Source organism: Camelus dromedarius, chromosome 5, assembly GCF_036321535.1.
Source record: "Camelus dromedarius isolate mCamDro1 chromosome 5, mCamDro1.pat, whole genome shotgun sequence".
NCBI classification, from domain to species: Eukaryota; Metazoa; Chordata; class Mammalia; order Artiodactyla; family Camelidae; genus Camelus; species Camelus dromedarius.
The window spans coordinates 82,586,051-82,604,485 of NC_087440.1; the positions used below are offsets into that span (position 1 = coordinate 82,586,051).

The following is an 18,435-nucleotide window of genomic DNA, read 5'->3' on the forward strand; positions in this document are numbered from 1 at the left end:
GAGACTAGCAGTTAGGCAACAATCTGGTTGAAATGAGGGGCCCTGGGGGCCTAGATGGGTAAGAAGGCAGTGAAGCCAGGAAGAAACTGTTAGCCTGGGAGAACAGGGTGGAGTCCAGGAGCTGGAGCTGACATAGATGCGTAAAACAGCAGTTCTTAACCTTGGCTACACGTTGGAATCACCTGGGATACTTAAAAAAAATTCCATCCCCTGAAATAAGTATGAATTAGTTGGTCTGAGGCAGAGCCTGGACTTGGGGATTTTTTTTAAGCTCCCCAAATGATTATAATGTGGAACCAGTTTTGTAACATACAGCTCTGATGTATGACCATTAGACTAGAGGATGATAAACAAGAGCAAGCTGGAGTTTTGAAACAATGGCAACCTTTCGGAAGTAGTGATGGTGCCAGATAGGATAGGAAGAAAAATGATAATCAGTGGCTGAGAACCATATAGAACAGTTGTGTGGGGCTTAACTGATAAGACAGTGTAATGAGAGGATGGTTTGGAGTTAAAGGAGGAAAAGTTGTTGAAGGGGAGTGAGATCATGGACAAGGGTCTGGATGGAGCTGCTGGAATTGAGGAAAACGTCACTACTCCCTCGTGCCCTGAGAGATGGACAGGTAGGGAGGGCAAGTCTGCCCATGAAAGGGGTGGGAAAGGGAAAGTATCCAGGAGAAAGTCAGATTTCTGCTAAGGCTTTCTACTAAGAGGAAAAAGCTTGAAAATAGGTTTGTTTCCCCCTTCAATATTGCCTTTCAGCAGGCTCGCAGCACCTGGTGCTGGAGTTGGGCTCCCTGCTCATCCGTTACCTTGTGGGCCCGTGTCTGTGTCAGAAAGTCAAAGATGACATCATCAGCAACTTGATTCTGTTCTTGACCCTGGCAGAACCTTCACATGTGATGTGGATCCCATAAATTTAAGGGGCTCACTGCATGCACACAGACCAGCAGAGTTAGGGACTAGGAAGTTCATACTCTCAGAAGACAGCAAGCCACCGCTGAAGTTGATCTAGTGCCACTATTCTCAAAAAGGTTGTTGAGAAGGTGCACACACACCTGAGTTTACAACCTGGAAGGCAATCCTGTGAGGAGGACAGCAGCATTTAGACAGTGTCCTCACTCTACTTTCTCATATCCCAGGTGGAACCTCCAAAGCTTAGAAACCCTCCAAATGTGCAGATATGGAGCACTTGACTGAATCAGAGGACCTGGCCCAAGGTCTGGCTATGAGGACGTGTGCCAACAAGTGAACAACTGGGAGAGACTGTAGAGGCATGCACATTACATATATACCCAGTGAAAGACAGCAAAAACATTTTTACTCCCTCCGTTCTCACACACCATCACCCCTCCCCCAAATCTTCTGGAAGCAACGAAAAACAAAACAAAGCAAAACCCCAGAAAAAGCCTCATTTTTAATGAAACAGGGAAACTCTCGAAACCTCAAACCACAAACCATGAAGTATGCCTGCCAAATACTGTAAAATCTGTACTGAAATTGGTGAAATGTTGAGAGCCAACATACACTGCCTCCAGCCTTGAGCAGGAAACATATTTCCTTAAATGTTAGTGTCATTGTCCCAAGGAACCAAATCATCGCTCCTTGGATTGGAGTGGGGTTTCCCAAAGGCAAGGGGGATCTTGTATTACTGGGGGAACAGGAGATAAGTTTAGGCGGTACATCGACAGTCTTTATATCAAATAACATAATGAAAATGTGATTCATTTAGAGCTGCTTTCATTTGTGATCAGATCAAAAGGAGAGTCCTTGTTTGGTGCCAGTGGTCTTTAACTTATTTCTAATTTGTACTAATCTCTTTCTAACCAGGAAAATATAGACCTGTGACAACTGTATCTAGCTAGAACTTACTTTCATTGTTGTGCTTTCATTGGATTTATTTTAATAGCTACATCCTATTTATGGCAAGTGATACTGGTTTTTCATTTATGATAGTGATATGCCTCCTTATTAGATAAGTAAAAATTGGGAATTGATTCAAAGAAGAATATTGATCATAACAGAGCTGAAATGCAGATGAGGCATATATTGCAGAAATGGTACCCAAATGACTGAAATTTAGATTTGAGTAGCAAGATCCAAGGACCCCAGAGGAAGGGCAGGCTGTGTCCTTACAAAAACACAGGATGACAGCAGGGAAGGTCAACATTAAAGAGAAACCACGCTGATGTTTATTTATTTCTATTGTATGTGACCTGACCTCGCCAAGCCAATGGACTTTCCTGGTGATGAGAAGGTGAAGGGGGTGGAGAGAAAATTGCTAGATTATTGCCCAGAGAGCCTAGACTGAGACGGCCCTGCTGAGGACCTTAGGGACCTCTTCAGCACCCAAACCTGAGAATCTAAGAGACATTCTTTATGGAAAGGAAATTAACAAATTTGAAACACACTAAAGTAAAGTACAAGTGAAGCTACAAAGTGCCTCCATGCCCTTCTTCCACCCTTTCCCATGCTATTCTTTAACAAATAACTCTCCATCTCATTTCTCATTGAGAAATCACAAAATTATAATTAAAAAAGAAATCTCAAGGAGGAGGTTCAAGGGTACAAGTAAGGAATTACATAGCAACAAAAGAGGATAAAACTGAGTGGCAGAGCTCAAGAAAGGAAACAGTGGAAGGCCACTTTAGAATTAACCAAAAATAGAATGAACACAAATAAAAACACCATGGAACAATATGGAAAAGAACAAAGAAGTGATAAAAATTAAAGTTGGATAGTTACAGAAAATAAACAGTGGCGATCCAATATATGAATAATAGGCATTCCCGAGAAAGCGCCCAGAACAAATGGAGCAATAAAAGAAACTTAACTAAAAGGAAGACTTTTTGTCAGCAAATAGAAAGCACATACTTGTCAAGGTAAACTCGGTACAAAGTGATCAGTGATAAAACATACCAGATTAAAAAAAAAATCAAAAGCAACACCTAGTATCAAATGACAGTGAAGCAAGTCTACAAAGATCAAGAGCGTAAAGATATGACTTATGAATTTTATATTCTGCCAGGTTGTCCTTTTGTTATAAAGGCTATTGGCAGTCATTCTCAAGCATGAGAAACGCAGGGTTTGCACATTCTTGAAGAAAGTTCTTTACACTTAAATCCAGTCAACCGAAAGATAAATCAAAACAGATCTAGAGGTGAACTGAGGATTTTTAAAAAACTGCTGAAGATGAGTTTTGAATGATTTTAAATAGAGTTAAAACTAAAGAGCTGTGGGATTTACAGTTAAAGAGCAAAATGTAAACATTGCAAACTCTTACACTGTAAAAATAATTTTATACCTGGCAAAAATTGAGATATTGGGGGAAAAGGCAGTGGAAGAATTTATAAGTATGTAAATTTGGTCATCTGTAATGGCAGGGAAATAATTACTAGACAAAATTGAATTCATGAAGTGCAACTTTTTTAAGGAAACATGATTCCAGCTTCTTGAGGATTTTTATATTAGTTTTTCTTATCTTTAGAGGGGATGCTTCAAGAATGTTTATGGTATAGAAACATTTAGCTGAAGTTCAGCAATTCCTTCAATGTTATTTTAGTTTCTTCTATAAAGTTGATTTTAATCATTTTACTTAAAAGTAATTTGCAGAACAAAAATCCCACTGTTGTCTGTTGATCTTTCTGCTGTTTCTATGCACCAGGACCCATTGAGGTAATATATTCCAAATGTTGACGGCTGTTTCTAGGAAGTAAGATTTGGGGCATGTTTTTTTAAAAACTTCCTCTTTGTACTCTTCTGTGTTATTTTTATCATAAAACACACCATACATAAAAATAATAGTCATTTTCTGAGTAGAACAATAAAATGGCCACCACGACCTTTGTCCTCAGGTGTGACTCCCATGATTATGTGACATGGCAAAAAAGGGTTTCATAGATGTATTGAAGGTTGCTAAGTAGTTGACTTTAAGACTGGGAGATGATATGGGAGGGCCAACCTAGTCATACGAGCACTTTAATCCAGAGTGTTCTCTAGCCGGCAGCTGAAGTCACAGAGATTCAAAGCATAAGAAGGCTTCACTGCAAGAGAGCTATGCCAGTGTGGGCTTTGAGATGGAGGGGATCACATGAAAAGGCCCTGATTGCAGCCTCTAGGAGTTGATAGCAACCCCTTGCCGACAACCAACAGGAAGATCAAACTCTCAGCCTCAGAACTGCAAGAACCTGAATTCCACCAATGGCCTGAATGAACTTGGAAGAGATGCTTCTCCAGAGCCCCCAAATAGAAACCCAGCCTGGCCTACACCTGGATTTCAGCCTTCTGATCGCTAAGCAGGGAGACCATTTGATCTGGCAAGTTCTGACCTATAAAACTATCAGCTCATAACTGGGTGTTGTTTTAAGCTGCTGAAGTTTGTGGTCATTTGTTACGCAGTAATCAAAAATGAATCCAAGTCGTCAGCATTTTTCTCCATGCCAGACATACAGAATCAGAGCCCTCCTGGTCAATATCTTTCATCCCCATGCCATTCTCATCCTGTTGCCATTCCTTCATCTGCATCTGCAGGGCTCAGGGTATCTCCAGAAGCCCTAGCTGATCTGTGAGAAAATGGACCATTCTGGGTAATGGCTGGAAGACTCCAGTTTGGGATTAGATATTTGCGGACAGTTTGAATCATATTATGCTTTTGGTACTAGTTCACTTTTTAAACAACAATAACGAAGAATTGGTTTTAAATGGATAAGTCGAACAGTTGGGGCCAGAAAGCTGGAGGCGAAGGGGAGCGGGTTGGAGTGGGTGGGGTAGAGCGTAGGAAAGCAACATGGTGGGAGGCTGAGTTGACAGGAGCAGTGAAAATACCCCTGCCCCATCTCACCTTTTTCTCCCAGCTCCAGTCCTCGGAAATAATCATTTTAGCTCTTTTAGATATTTCTCCTCAGGTTATCTCTATATTTTTAAATAATCTGTTTCTATTACTATTGATTGATTTGCTTTTTACACTGTTTTTCCTTACATGATAAAAAAGGCTTTACCTCATTTTCACCAGCACTCCCCTTCTCTTTGTGTAATTACATAACTTCTTTGTTTTTCTATAGGTTACCTGTGTTACACTCATACACCTTTACTTCTTGTTCCATCAACTAAGGGCAGACTCTCTTGACTGTTCACTTCCTAAGAGGAAGGTAGAAGCAGCCTTGCACTTCTCCTCCACGTCTGCTTCCCAACTTCTGCCATATACAGTTTTAAGGATAAGAACATTTATATTCTATTCTTAATCATAATTAACTTGCCCACAGACTGATTCTACAAAATGAAAATCACTTAAACAGCATTTACACTGTTGGAACTCTGGACGTGTTTTCCTCCAAAGAAGCAAAGTGTTTTTGAAGATTGCTCCTCCCTTTGTGGTCCAGTTTTTTCCCTTGGATTTTCTATTTGCCTCTCTTCTGTGTTGTTGCATTTTTATTTATGATCTCTCATTTCCCCCCAGCTTCTTCATTCAATCAGATATTCTGCTGAGTTTTTAAGCAAGCCCTCCCCTCTGAGGCCCAGCATCCTCCTGCTGCAGAGCTGATGTGATGGATTTTCTTTTATGGGTTTCGTGGGTCAATTCCAAGCTTTCCAAGATCCACATCTCCCCACATCATAGATGATACCTTTCTTTTCCTGCAGCACATTTTTGCATAACTCCCTAAAGAAATAGTGTGTGAGAGGTCAATTTTCTGGGCCTTGGTTTGTCCCCAAAGATCTTTATTCTACACTCACTCGGATGATAGTTTGGCTGAGTATGACATTACGGGTTGAAAGTCATCTTCTTATAGATTACTGAAGGCATCAGACTATTGGCTTCTAGCATCCAGGGCTGTCGATGAGAAGTCTGTTTTATTTTTATTATTATTTTCCTTCCTCTAGAGATGACTTTTTTTTTAAGTTGGAAGTTTTAAAAATTGTTCTCTTTATCTTTGATGTTTAAAATCAGATTATGTGACCAGGTGGGTCTTTTTTCCAAACTCTGTATTTACCCCTCAGTGGACTCTTTCTGTTAGAGATGTGTGGCCTTCAGTGCTGGAAAATTCTCTGGTGGTATTTCTCTGATACTGTCCGCTCCCTTGAACTTCTTTGCTCTCTCTTTCTGTATCTACTATTAATTGGCTATTGGGACTCTTGTATTTACTTTCCATGTCTTTTTTCTCACCTTTTTTAATTGCTTTGTATTTTGGTTCTGCTTTCAGAAAGAGTACTGTAATTTTATCTTCCAAACTTTCTGTTGATTCTTTTATAACTATAAGAGTCATTTTTTTTTAATTTATAAGAGCTCAGCTTGTGAGTCCTTTGTCAGAGCATCCTATTCTTTTATGGACTAAATAGCTTCACAAGCCTTTCTGAATATATTAATTGGAGAGTTTTCATTTAGTTTGCTTTTGCTTTGAGTTCTCTTGCTCAAAATAACTATTTCCTCTGGGTTTGGTTTTTTTTTTTTTTTTAACTGTTTATTTTAGTCTGTCTCTTTTATTATGAAGTCTTCTATTGGAGTGCCTGAAGAATCTTTATTGTCCATTTTTAATTACAAATGAAGCCCCTGAGAACTGATTAGGGGTTCTGTGAGCTTGGACTTATACACTGGGAGGAAGGCTTCAAATGCTTGGAGTTCTGAATACTGTATCTTGTTGGTTTCCCCCACTCTATAGGTATTCCTTTTTTCTTTTTCTTTTCTTTTCTTTCTTTTTTTTTTAGGGTGGAGTCTGACAGTACCTTTCCTGGGTGATAGAGACCTTGCCTCAGGGATAGGGGTGAGATGAGAAGGACCAAGTGTTCTATACGCAGACCTGCAGTTGATTCCACTGTTCTCAGCCCTGAGGTCGCATCCTGAGTTTCTCTGAACTTCAGATAGGAAGATCAGCCTCCTCCCACCTGGGTCCCTCTGTGTGTGCTCCAGAGAAAGGGCCCCAAACCTCCTGCCATTCTGTGGATTGTTGCCCCCACCTCGGGAAACCCCCATCTAGACTGTGACTTTTTCTTCCCTGGGGTCACAAAGCTAATGAATACCAGAGCCTGAACTCAAACCCACCCTCTAATTCCAGAGCTGAGGTCCCTGTACTAACCACAGCGTCCTGGCAACGGCATGGTTGTGGTCTGATCCAGAAGGATGAGCTATGTGGGCCTGTTTTTCAACAGACATGATAGATTTGTTCCCTTTTAAGTGCTTGTAGTGCCTTAGGATCACATTCCTTCCTTCAGAGGTTTCCAACTCAAATAGTTCACATAGGCTAGACAGATAAAGTGAAGCAGCCAGGGAGACAGGGGGCAGAGGGGTACACACACCTCGTTCAGAGTGGCAGTCACCCCTCAGCTGCAGCCAGTTGCTGCCACGCAGAAATGCTGGCCAACCTTAGCCTAATCTTCCAATTTTTCAAGAAACATCAAAATCCAAATTATTAAGTACTAGGTATTATTGGGTAATGATTTTAAGTGTTGGCAAATAGTTCAAGTTCAACGGTGGCTGTAGACCAGCTGCCGTGACTGGTTTACTGCCTCTAGACATTGCACTTGGGAGGGAAAGCCTGAAACAAGATTGTGAAGGGAACAGAAAGTGAAAGCTGTGGCAGGACCCCCCAGCCAATCACAGAAGCCTGGTTAATACCAACCTAGGCTCCTCTCTGAGCCCCAAACACTCTGGGAGGTGGGTCTGGTAATCATTTCCTACTCTTCTTAACATTCACAAGCCCACTTCCTCTCTTAGACTTTAAGCCAGCTAGTTTCTCTCCTTTTCTTCTCTCACATCATTTTGCTCAAAGAAATCTTCTTCCTTTTGGATGACAGAGCCCAGAGCACAGCTAAAGGATTCAGGAATACTATCTAGAGGGTGGGAGGCAGGCTGCGATCAGAAACCCCGCGGACTGGTGACTTGGGGCAGGTTTTAGCCAGAGGCCTGCCTGGAGTCTGGGAAACGGACCAGAAACCATTGAGCATCATTGAGGCTGCACTTCTGCCTCTATAAAACTGAGATAATAAAAACAGCTGTTTATACTTCAGAGCATTGTTCCGAGAATCAAATGAGATAATGTGCAAGAGGATGGTATTGTGATTGCAAATAAACTGTCGCCTCTGTTGAAGAAATTAAGAATGCATTTGAATTGTACAAAGTGGGGGGCAGGGGGGCAGGAAACAAACCTTAGAAATATCCCAAGGTTACTCTGTGATGAAATTGCCAGTCATTTCAAGGTCGACATCATTCCATCTGATGGAACAGCCTGCAGTTTATTTTACTTAATTAAACCTATTTAAATAACAAGATACCCAAAATAACAAGATACATTAGGAAAGGAGGTGAGCCTATCATCAGAAGTCCTTGGAATCTGCTGACTTCTATATCCAAATGACATTCCAGAAGACGTAGATCCTCCCTGATTTTCAGGAACTCCATTTATATGCTGGTCAGTGAATCCCCTTTAGGCCTTACAGTCTTTTGGGAAACTGACAGAAAACTGTGGTGTTGAGGCCACACCAAGTTCTAATTCCATTAGCTGTCAGAAGAGCAGGAACTTCAAGGTTTCCTTGGGTTGGGAGATTATGACCTACTACCCTGACAGTGTCTGCTTTATCATTCAGTTTCATCGTTATTGGGTACATTTCATATTGAATGGCACACAGATTCATGTGCAAATATGTTCGCAGAAGCAATTTTTATAAGAGCAAACAATTTGAAATGACATTTGCTTAACAAGAGGGGAATGATTAAATAAATCATATTTTTATGATATAGGATTATGCAGCCATTAAAAGTGTATTTGCACAGTGGTTCACACTGGGGAATGGTAACGACATAGGTGTCGTTCTGCTGGACTGGACCGAGGCAGAATGGAAACATCCACTTCTGCCCGGTACAAGCCGGCTAAGGCCAAGTAATGCCGCACAGCCATGCAGTGCTGGTGAGCATCTGCATCCTATGGGCAGGTGAGGTCTGCAGCTGTCAGAGGTGGGGCTGTTCATAGCAGACAGACACAGCTGGCAACCTGCAAGGGGAAATGGATGTCACAGGCACTGCGTAATCCTCGCACATTTGCACCTGGGGAAACCCTAGAAGCCATCAGTGCACATTTTCTGAGAAGGCTGCATATGAAGACACTGCCCCCATCAGTGGTGTCTTCCCGAGTGAGAAGAACCAGGTCACCAGGACGTAGGATAAAAGAGCCAGGAGGAACTCAGCTCTGTGTGTCAGTGGAAGCAAGGCTCTGCAGGCTTACTCTAAGCTGTTATTTAATGCAAAAGAAAGTTGCAGTTGAGTCATTGCTTTTATTCTTGACCTTGGGTCATGTAATGGGTGGTGGGGTGGTTGGTCTTAACCTCAAATCCAAGTGAATGGGTTGGATAATCTCAACAGAGGCTGTTTTTTAGAGAGGTTTAAAGACCTCCTGGAATGAACATCCAGGCACGAAGAGATTTCCCTGAAAAGAAATTCATGGTAATCCAAGAGGCAAGGCATTTCTGACATTAGACTCCTAGCTGGGACTTTGAGGCTTTGCCTGGCTCAGGCCCCAGTGACCTCCTCTCTGAGTTCTGTGGGGTGCGGGCTGATGTGGGAAGTATTCATTGTACCAGAAACTCTCTTAAATATTGGGCCATATGTAGTATGGCTTTAGTGCCCCTCCAGCAAGGAACTGTAAACAGGACAGGGTGATCTCCCTCCCAAGTCATCCCAGATGACCCACCAAACCACTCTGGTGTCCTGGGTGGGGTCTGGACCCAGGGCATCGGTGAGAGTCCATGTGCCTGGCTGGACGTGGTGGTGCCCAGCAGGCATGGGCTTGCTTGTACGGGGGGAGGGAGGCACGCTTCAGAAGTCACTGAGGAAGGCTTTAACGGGGACCAGAGGCCCTGAAAGAGAAGACTGGGACAAGTACCAGGGAAACTGGTGACTCCATCTTTGTTCACACCATGTTGAGGCTTGAAAACCAGGTTCCATCTCGATGGGGAAACTGAGGCACGGAGAGGTTAAATCACTTGCCCAAAGGCATAGAGCTGTAAAGGGACAGACTCCAGATTTGAACTGAGATCTTCCTGACTTCTGCCTGTACTATTGTTCATCAGGCCTTTCAGAAGAAACCAGTGAATGTGGAAGGAGCACCAGTAATCCAGTTGGATGGAAAATCAAACTCATTGAGGGAATAATAACAAGCAAAGCTAGAAAGATATTTCAGACTATATTATGGAGTTTGCACTAATTTGGGTGATAATGGCGTAGTCCAGGGGTCAGCACACTGTGACCTACAGGTCAAATCTGCTCACTGTCTGTTTGGGGGCCATGAGTTAAGAACAATTTTTAAAGATGAACATTTACAGTTGATCTCATAAAAGGGGACACTGACTTTGAACCTCACTGAAGTAAAGTGTTATCCCATAAAAAAGAATTCCGTTCTTCTTATTCATAGCTGATATGACAAAATGTTATATTCAATTATCATTGTATTTTGATCTCATCAATAAATATTAGTGAAAATTTGTTTTCTTTCTTGATGCATGAGTATTTATATAATTCCTTGATTTTGCCTTTTGACCCCCAAAACCTAAATATTTATTAGCTGGCCCTTGACAGAAAAATTTTGCCAACCTCTGGCACGGTCAGTGATTGAAAAAGTTCATGGAGTATATGTAATTTTTTTATTGCACATGCTCATCAGTAAAAGTTTGGATATAAATGTCCTATTCATACATATTATTAGGTACATATTGTGTTTCACACTATTAATGTATATTAGCAACATCCATAGAGCTATGACTATAGTTAGAACTGTGAAGTGAGGCTGCCTGGGTTCAAATCCCAGACCTGCCACTTACTAGCTTTGTGACAGTGGACAAATTTCCTAACCCCTGTGCCCCAGTTTCCTCACCTAAAAAATGGGGGTAATAATAGTATCTATTTTATTGGATTATTGTGGGAATTAAATTGATGACTGTATGTAAAGTACTCAGAACAGTCTCTGAAATATATTAAGTGCTAAATAAGAGTTATCAGTACTAGTATGAACGTTATCATCCCCACAAAACAAATAAGAATTTTAAAATGGGGAGATGATAATAAAAGTCCTAAACTTCTCTTTTGTCACGCTGATGTGGTACCTCTCATCACCCCTGGGATGTGCTCAGGACAGACCCTGTGTGTTTTATGATTTATAAGGGGGGAGGTAATTAGATGTATTCATTGATTTCTGTTTGGAAGAGGTACAGGGGATTGAACCCAGGACCTCTTGCGTGCTGAGCATGCTCTCTACCACGTGAGCTATACCCTTCCCCCAAGCAGACCCTGTGTGATTAGGGTGACTTGTCAGGGCACAGAGGCAGGTGGTGGAGGGACAACTTAGGAGGTGATTTATTGATTTTTGGAAGTAGGATAGCCTGACTTTGGAGCTGGCTGACTGTGGGGATGGAGAAGAGGAAATGGAGTGAGAGCTCACCTCTTACTCCTGACCCAATGCATCTTATAATATCCTCTTTCAAGTCAATTCTTGCTACCACTAAATAACCAGTTGCCCAGTGGTTAGTTTGCTCATTCATTCAACAGTCTTTCCTGAGCCCTTTCCATATGCTGGCATTACAGGGGTTGGTTATAAAGATGAATCACAAACTGGCGTGCACTTAAGAAGTTCCTGGCAGGGCAAAAGGAGACAGACATGAAAACAGTTGTGTGGAGGGTTCTGATAGGAGCCTGTTTAGAGCCTGGCGGAGGTGAAAAGGCATGAGTGTTCAAATCCACTTGGGAGGAGGAGAGGGAAACTCAACCGGCCTGGCAATACTTGGGTTAAGTATTGAATTCGAGTGAGCAAGGGATGGAGGAGGCATTCCAGGGAAAGAAAACAGTGAAGGCAAAAACAAAAAGAAACAGCGCAGCAGCGGGGGTGGCAGAGTGTGGGGGGTGCAGATGCCCAGAGCCCAGAGGCTGCACACAGGGAGGAAGTCACATGCCAGGCCACAGGGCCAGGGTGACCCCGCAGGAGCTGGGAAATCACTCATGGCAGAGTAAAATAAATTTCTGTTCAGTAACATCCTGCAAAACAGACCCTGCTTATAATGTTTTTCTGGTACAGTCAACACTGGCAGGCCTTAAAAAACTAAACTAGTTTGTTTTCATTATTTTTAAAGGTAATATCAATGTCAATAAAAGCTACTTTGAAGGGTATGCTAATGAGCAATTAATTTCAGTTTCCCTGAAATTTAATCGCTTTGACCTACATTTACTTTCAAGGGACTTGGCTGTCTGCTTTTATCTTGAACATGAAAGCAAGTGTTTTAGAACCCAATTTTTTATGGTGAGGTGGCAGTGAGTGGAATGAAATAGGTCCCCCTTCCCTGCCGCATCGTTGGGTCTCTTCCTTTGCTATCCGTTCATCCATTAATTCACTAAATTGGTCAGCCTGCCTTTCTGTGAACAAGCAGATGCCTCTTTTGGAAAACAATAGATTGACTGCAACAACTAGAATTAATGTAGCAGTTGTTAGAAAAGAAGATAGCCTATACCCTGGAGGATGTGGCAGCCCCAGATAAGCAAGAACTGTGCCACGCTGAAGTTTTGGGATTTTAGATATTTGGGGGTTTTCGTCTTCAAACTAATCATGTTCTCTGAAGAACGCTGGAGAGTACAGGGAAGTAATAAAGAAATGAGGGGAAATAACCTTTTATCCAGCCATCTAGGGACAACCCCTGCTACTATTCTGAAATATTTTTTTCTAGTATTTTTATTCTATGTTATTTATTTTTAACATACCTGGGGGAGCCCAGTGAACTTCATGTTCAGCGTAGGCTTCATCGTCCCCAAAACAGGCTTTTGGTTAACTCGGTTGGAGGTGGGTGGGGGTTATAGTTCAAATGGTAGAGTGCATGCTTAGCATGCATGAGGTCCTGGGTTCAATCCCCAGTATCTCCTCTAAACATAAATAAATAAATAAACCTAATCACCTCCCTCCCAAATAAACAAAAACAAAACAAACAAACTTGGCTGGAGGCACAGGTTGTGCTTATTTAGAAAGATCTGCAGGCATTGCGTGCCCCACCCCTACTTTCAACCCCAAATTTACATATTGAGAACAGCATAGGGGAGAGAGCCTTATTTGTGAGCCTGCTGTGAGCACACTTACACCTTCACCACGTTGAGGGCTGTGGTCAGCCTCACACTAGCAGAGCAAAGAAACAAAGACCCGGAAAAGAATGAGTCTTCAGACCCAGATGTCCTACTGAGGGCGAGCAGCAGTAGAGGGAGCAAGACAATATGCTCCTTGAAGTTCTTTCCTGGGGAATGGAGATGTCTCCTTGCTCTTATGCCATCTTGAGCATAGGGTTGCCAGCCACGTTTTTTTCTTTAAAAAATTTTTTAAGATGTAAGAAATATGTGTTCCTGCCTTGATGCCATGGTGCATTGCCTCTAGGTCTTCCCCTGGCTTGCTGCTGAAGCACAGTTCAGGGTTCAGCTCAGCTGTCACTTCTTAGTGTCACTTCAGTGACTCCCAAGCCTTCTTCCACCCCACCTCACCCCCATCACTCTCCATCTCCTCACCTCACTTTATTATCTTCCTAGAATAAACCACTAATATGACCGTGTTCATTTATTTATTTGCTTTTTTGCTACACATCTTCCCCTTTCTAGAATACACGTTCCATGGAAGTAGGAGGCGTCCCTGTGCTGTTCTTTGCTGTGTCCCCAGTGCTTAGCACAGTCTGTGGCACACACGATGTCCTCAGAATCAGTGATGCATATTGTTGAATGAATGAGTGGTGCAGCCTGGGTCCGGCCCTGAGCCCCTACAAGCCCCACATCCATTCAATGCCAAGCCTCAACAGTCATCCCTTCCATCATCCGTCTCAAACCCATCTCTTCCTCTCCATTCCCCCCTTGCCCCCAGCACTGATGTTTAGCTCTTAAGACAGTGACAATGGTCATAACTGCTGTCTGCCCCAGTCTCTATCCCACCTTGCCGCACAGTGTTCCTCCTGCATCTCACTTGCTGATTCCTCATTCATAAGCCGACCTTCATGCCCCTCTGTGCAAACCAGTGGGCTGATTTCCATTATGGTGGCAGAGGGGGGCACCTTCTGGGGGTACCCAGGAGTTGGGGGTGAGAGTAAGGATGTGCAGATTGAAAGCATGACAATGCTTTTCCCACTAGCTTTACTCTGTTCTGTACTCACAATAATTAGTTTTTTTGTACCAAATATTGTGAAGGGGCAGTTTGAGATTCTCCGTTTATCAAGGAGGCTAGGGTGTGGTTTTTAAAAGTTAAGAGAGCTGCCAGTTGCTCTTTCTCCTAAATGGGTCATGATATCTCACTCTTTTGTGCCTCCCCACATGCGGGTCCTCCTTGCTGATCTCGATGTGGGAAACTCCGGCTTCTCTTCAGGGACCAGTTCAAAGGCCAGTTCTGGGTTGCCTGCCTACCTCTTTTTCCTCTTCCTCACTGGAGCTAACTGCCCCCTCCCTGAGCCCCATAGCCCTGCATCCACAGCTCTGATGGGTCACTACTCTGTACTTGTTCAAATTCCCCATCAGATTGGGTGGCCCATGAGGGCAAGGCACTCAGTATCCTAGTCAGCCAGGTCAGCTGTCATCACAAAATACCATAGACTAGGTGGCTTAAACAATAGACATTTATTTTCTCACAGTTCTGAGGGCTGGAAGTGTGAGGTCTGGTTGCCAGCATGTTGGGTTTGCATGAGGGCTCTCTTCCTGGCTTGTAGTGGTCATCTTCTGCTAGGACCCCCTATGGTGGAGAGAGAGAGAGAGAGCAAGCTACCTGACATCTCTTCTTAAAAGGACACTAATCCCATCAAACCAGGGCCCCACCCACATGAGCTCATCTAAACCTTATTACGTCCCCAAAGCCCCATCTCTAACTATGAATTTGGGGTGGGGTGGGACATAAACATTCAGTCTGTAAAACTCAGTAAACATTTTTTTAAATAAATAAAGAACCTAGGTTTCCTTAAATTCCCCTTGATCAAGGGCAGGGTTGATCCCAGGGTCCAAAGCAGGGCTGTACCTATAGGCAGCTGCAGTCCATGGGACCCACCTTTGAAAATGAGAGGCACAGAGAGGGTCCAGCAATTTGCTACAGTGTTAATGTAAGCTGATCTTGTCATCTGGTCTCCTTGTCACTGATCAAGAAAGTCAAGCCTCAGAGAAGTTCAGAGGACTTGGTCAATGTCTTATTCATCTGATCTGTGCGTAGAATCAAACATTACTTACAATATCATGTTTGTCCATTCAAAAAGCATGTTTTTGGAGAGGGGAAGTCATCATATTAAGTAAAGTTAACCAGAAAGAGAAAGAAAAATACCAATGTGATATCACTTATGGAATCTTATCACTTGTGGAGTCTAAAATTTAAAAAAAAAAAAAAGGGATACAACTTATTTATAAAACAGAGACCGACTCACAAACATAGAAAACAAACTTACGGTTACCAGGAGGGAAAGAATGTGGGAAGGGATAAATTGGGAGTTCGGGATTTGCAGATACTAACTAAACTATATATAGAATAGATGAACAACAAGGCCCTACTGTATAGTGTGGGGAACTATATTCAATACCTGGTAATGGCCTATAATGAAAAAGAATATGAAAATACATATACATATATAGGCAAAGAATATGAAAACACATATGTATGTATAAATATATATAAATGAATCATTATGCTGTATATCAGAAATTAACACAATATTGTAAGTCGACTATACTTCAATTTTTTAAAAAAGCACTTATTGATTACCTGCTGTGGGCCAGGAATTGTTGTGGCCTCCAGAGGCCTCCTGCTTGTTGAGGAGGCCTGTAATCAGCCACAGTGTGGTCTGTGCCTCAGACAGCCCAGGGGAGGGGCCTCTGACCAACCTAGTGGTCAGAGAAGGAGTCTTAAAGAAGAGATAGCTGAGTGGTCTCCAAGGATGAGGAGTTAGACAGGCAAAGAGCCAGAGGAAGATGTTCCAGGCAGAGAAGGCAAGCCGGAAGCCCGGGAGAACAGGGCCCCGCTGGGAACTGCAAGTAATTACTGAGAATTCAGTGTTATGTGCCAAGTGCGATTCCCAGCTCCAGGGTTACAGCAAAGCAGAAAACAAGGATCCTGCCCTCAAGGAAATTACAGTAAAAGATACTTGAAAGTGAAAAAAACAGCAGTTTGAGCATTGTGTTCCAATTTACGGGGGGGGGGGGGTGCTGTCAGCTAATAAGATGACACTTTAAATCTGCTTCTGAGCCCCTGTTTTTAGAATGCGTTTCTTCCTTTTGGGGGCATCTCCTTCCACAATAAGTCCACAACCCCAGGGGCCCTTCTTTGGTGCGTGAGAGTCCAGAGAAACCAGAAAAACTGGAGCCCTCTGGAGGGCTGTGTTCCCTCTTGTTATTTTTGCCACTACTGCCAAAAGTGCCTCGGCTGACACACGGGAGCCTGGGGCAGAGTTTGTCCAAGGAAGAAAGTTCTTCCAGCACAGACGTGTGAGCTGTGTCAGGAGGAGAGAGAGGGAAGAGGCCTCTTTTCCACAGGGTTCCCCTCAGTTTGGGATGCCGAGGTCATAGTGGACCTCAGCTCCCAATGCCCTAGACCCCATGAATACAGACACACACAGGCACACCTGCAGGTGAGGGGCTCCCAACCTAAAGCCACATGCATTCTGAGAACCAGCATCTTTCCTAAGGAACCCCGTCCTCTGAAGCAAGGAAACCTCTTCCTCTCCTGCTCCAAGGCCAGCTCCATCTCCCACCCCAGGATGAATAACATCACACTGTGGGAACTGAGGAGGAGTATGACCCTTCTCTAGTACATAAGTAACAATCAAGTAGTCAGATAAGTGACACAAGGGTCATTCAGTGGCTGTTTAATGTTGACTGTATTGGACACCATTAGGACTGACTACTCTATACCCTTTGCCCCTTCTAAAGTCCTCCCCCTCCTCCATTCTCTCTCTGGTTCCCTAGAGGGCTACAAGCTTCTAAAGCTGCCTGGCCCTCCTGCCCACAGTGGGGCCGTAAGTCCCTTCCTCAGAGTATTTTTGGGCTCGCCACTGAGAAAGTCAGTGTCCTTCTGATGATGGAAGCTGTCAAATGTACCACTCCAGAGCTGGTGGCAGCTCTGTCAAGAAGATATGGGTGATGCTGCAGTGAGAAAAGGCAACCACAGAATGGAAAGAAGCAAGGAGGAGAGACCATGAGGGATGGGACTCCCTGGTTCCCACCATGTTTGACTGCCCTGTGGTCCTGGCAATAAAATCCTCCCTTTGCTTAAGCTACTTTGTGTGCTTCATGTAAATCTGTCCATCATAACTAGGATGACCAAGTAATTTATTGTCCAAACCAGGACATTTTAAGAATGAAAGAGGTTACTATTAATACTTACCCTGGGACAACAGACGTTATCTGGGTGACACCGCTCACCCTCCTTACAACCCGCTAATCAATAATGGTGGAAGTCAATCTGTCCAGCATCGGGGTGCATGCAGCAGGTGGGGCCGTGAAGATGGAAGGCGTACCTGATGGTGTAGGTATTCCCTGGCAGCTGCAGCACTTTTCCTCCCTCACCAACTGCCTGACCAGACTCACTACCCCATAGAGGAAAGCGTCTTGCACCCAGCTTGTTCCAAAATTGCTTGTAGGGGAGCCTCACAGATTGGGAACTAGACTGGTTCCATTCCAGCCATGGATCTCAGGAAGGACCATTTACTCTCTCTAGACCTCAGTGTCTTCAACCAGAAAAGCAGAGGGGAAGGGAACCTGTTAAATGACAGTGATGTTGTCCCCATGTGCTTTGCCCCCCAGGATGCCGCTGCCTCCTGAGCTGCCACCTGCCTGTGACTTTTTTGTAACCTTCCCTCCCAGGTTCCTTTGAGCATCATTTCTGAGTTGAGGGCGACAAGGAGTTCCTGAAGGCTGGGCAGCGTCTCCTGCCTAGGCTCTGGGGGAGGCCTCTCCTAATTAGGAAACTGGGAGCCACCAGCGGGAGCTCATTGATGTCCAGGAAGAGAGTCCACTGGTGGCCACAGGGTGCATGACTCAGCTCCTGCCACCACATCTGGTGCCGTTTGCCGAGTCACACAGATCAGCTCTCCCAGACAGCTGGGAAAAGAGAGATCCTGGGAGAGTTGCCCACACCCTTCTTCTGGAGCCAGGCTGTCCTCATCAGAAACCCAGGAAGTATACACACTGAGGGTGGTGATGGCCCCATCCTCCAAGGTCACAAAGGGTGCGCTGTCAGGGACTATTCAGGGTTAGCCCTGGCGGCTGCATCCTCAGGTGTAATTCCACCAACCACTCCGGCTTCTCTAAACATCCCAGCCTCTTAGTCTTCTACCCTTTGCCCTCAACAAGCATGGGAGGAAGGTGTGGCCAGTGTGGACTTGACTATATGAAGGGCTGTTGCTTTAAGGAATGTTGAATGTGGAAAGACCTATAAAACCAGCCTGGTAAATTTCCAGTCCGTTTGTCCATTCCCAGAG

General features: G+C 43.8%; 1 protein-coding gene and 1 long non-coding RNA gene across 9 annotated transcripts in view; one reads left to right on the plus strand and one right to left on the minus strand.

Annotated features, from left to right (window-relative positions):
• The window catches only part of DGLUCY (D-glutamate cyclase), a 120,163-nt gene that overhangs the window by 6,092 nt on the left and 95,636 nt on the right, over window positions 1-18,435 (plus strand). The gene's annotated exons all lie outside the window — the stretch shown is intronic.
• LOC135321415 (uncharacterized) lies at window positions 14,613-15,975 on the minus strand. Its single transcript, XR_010381161.1, has 3 exons — window positions 15,723-15,975; window positions 15,021-15,169; window positions 14,613-14,711 (listed from the first exon to the last, which is right to left on the minus strand). It is a non-coding gene; the product is annotated as an uncharacterized LOC135321415 (long non-coding RNA).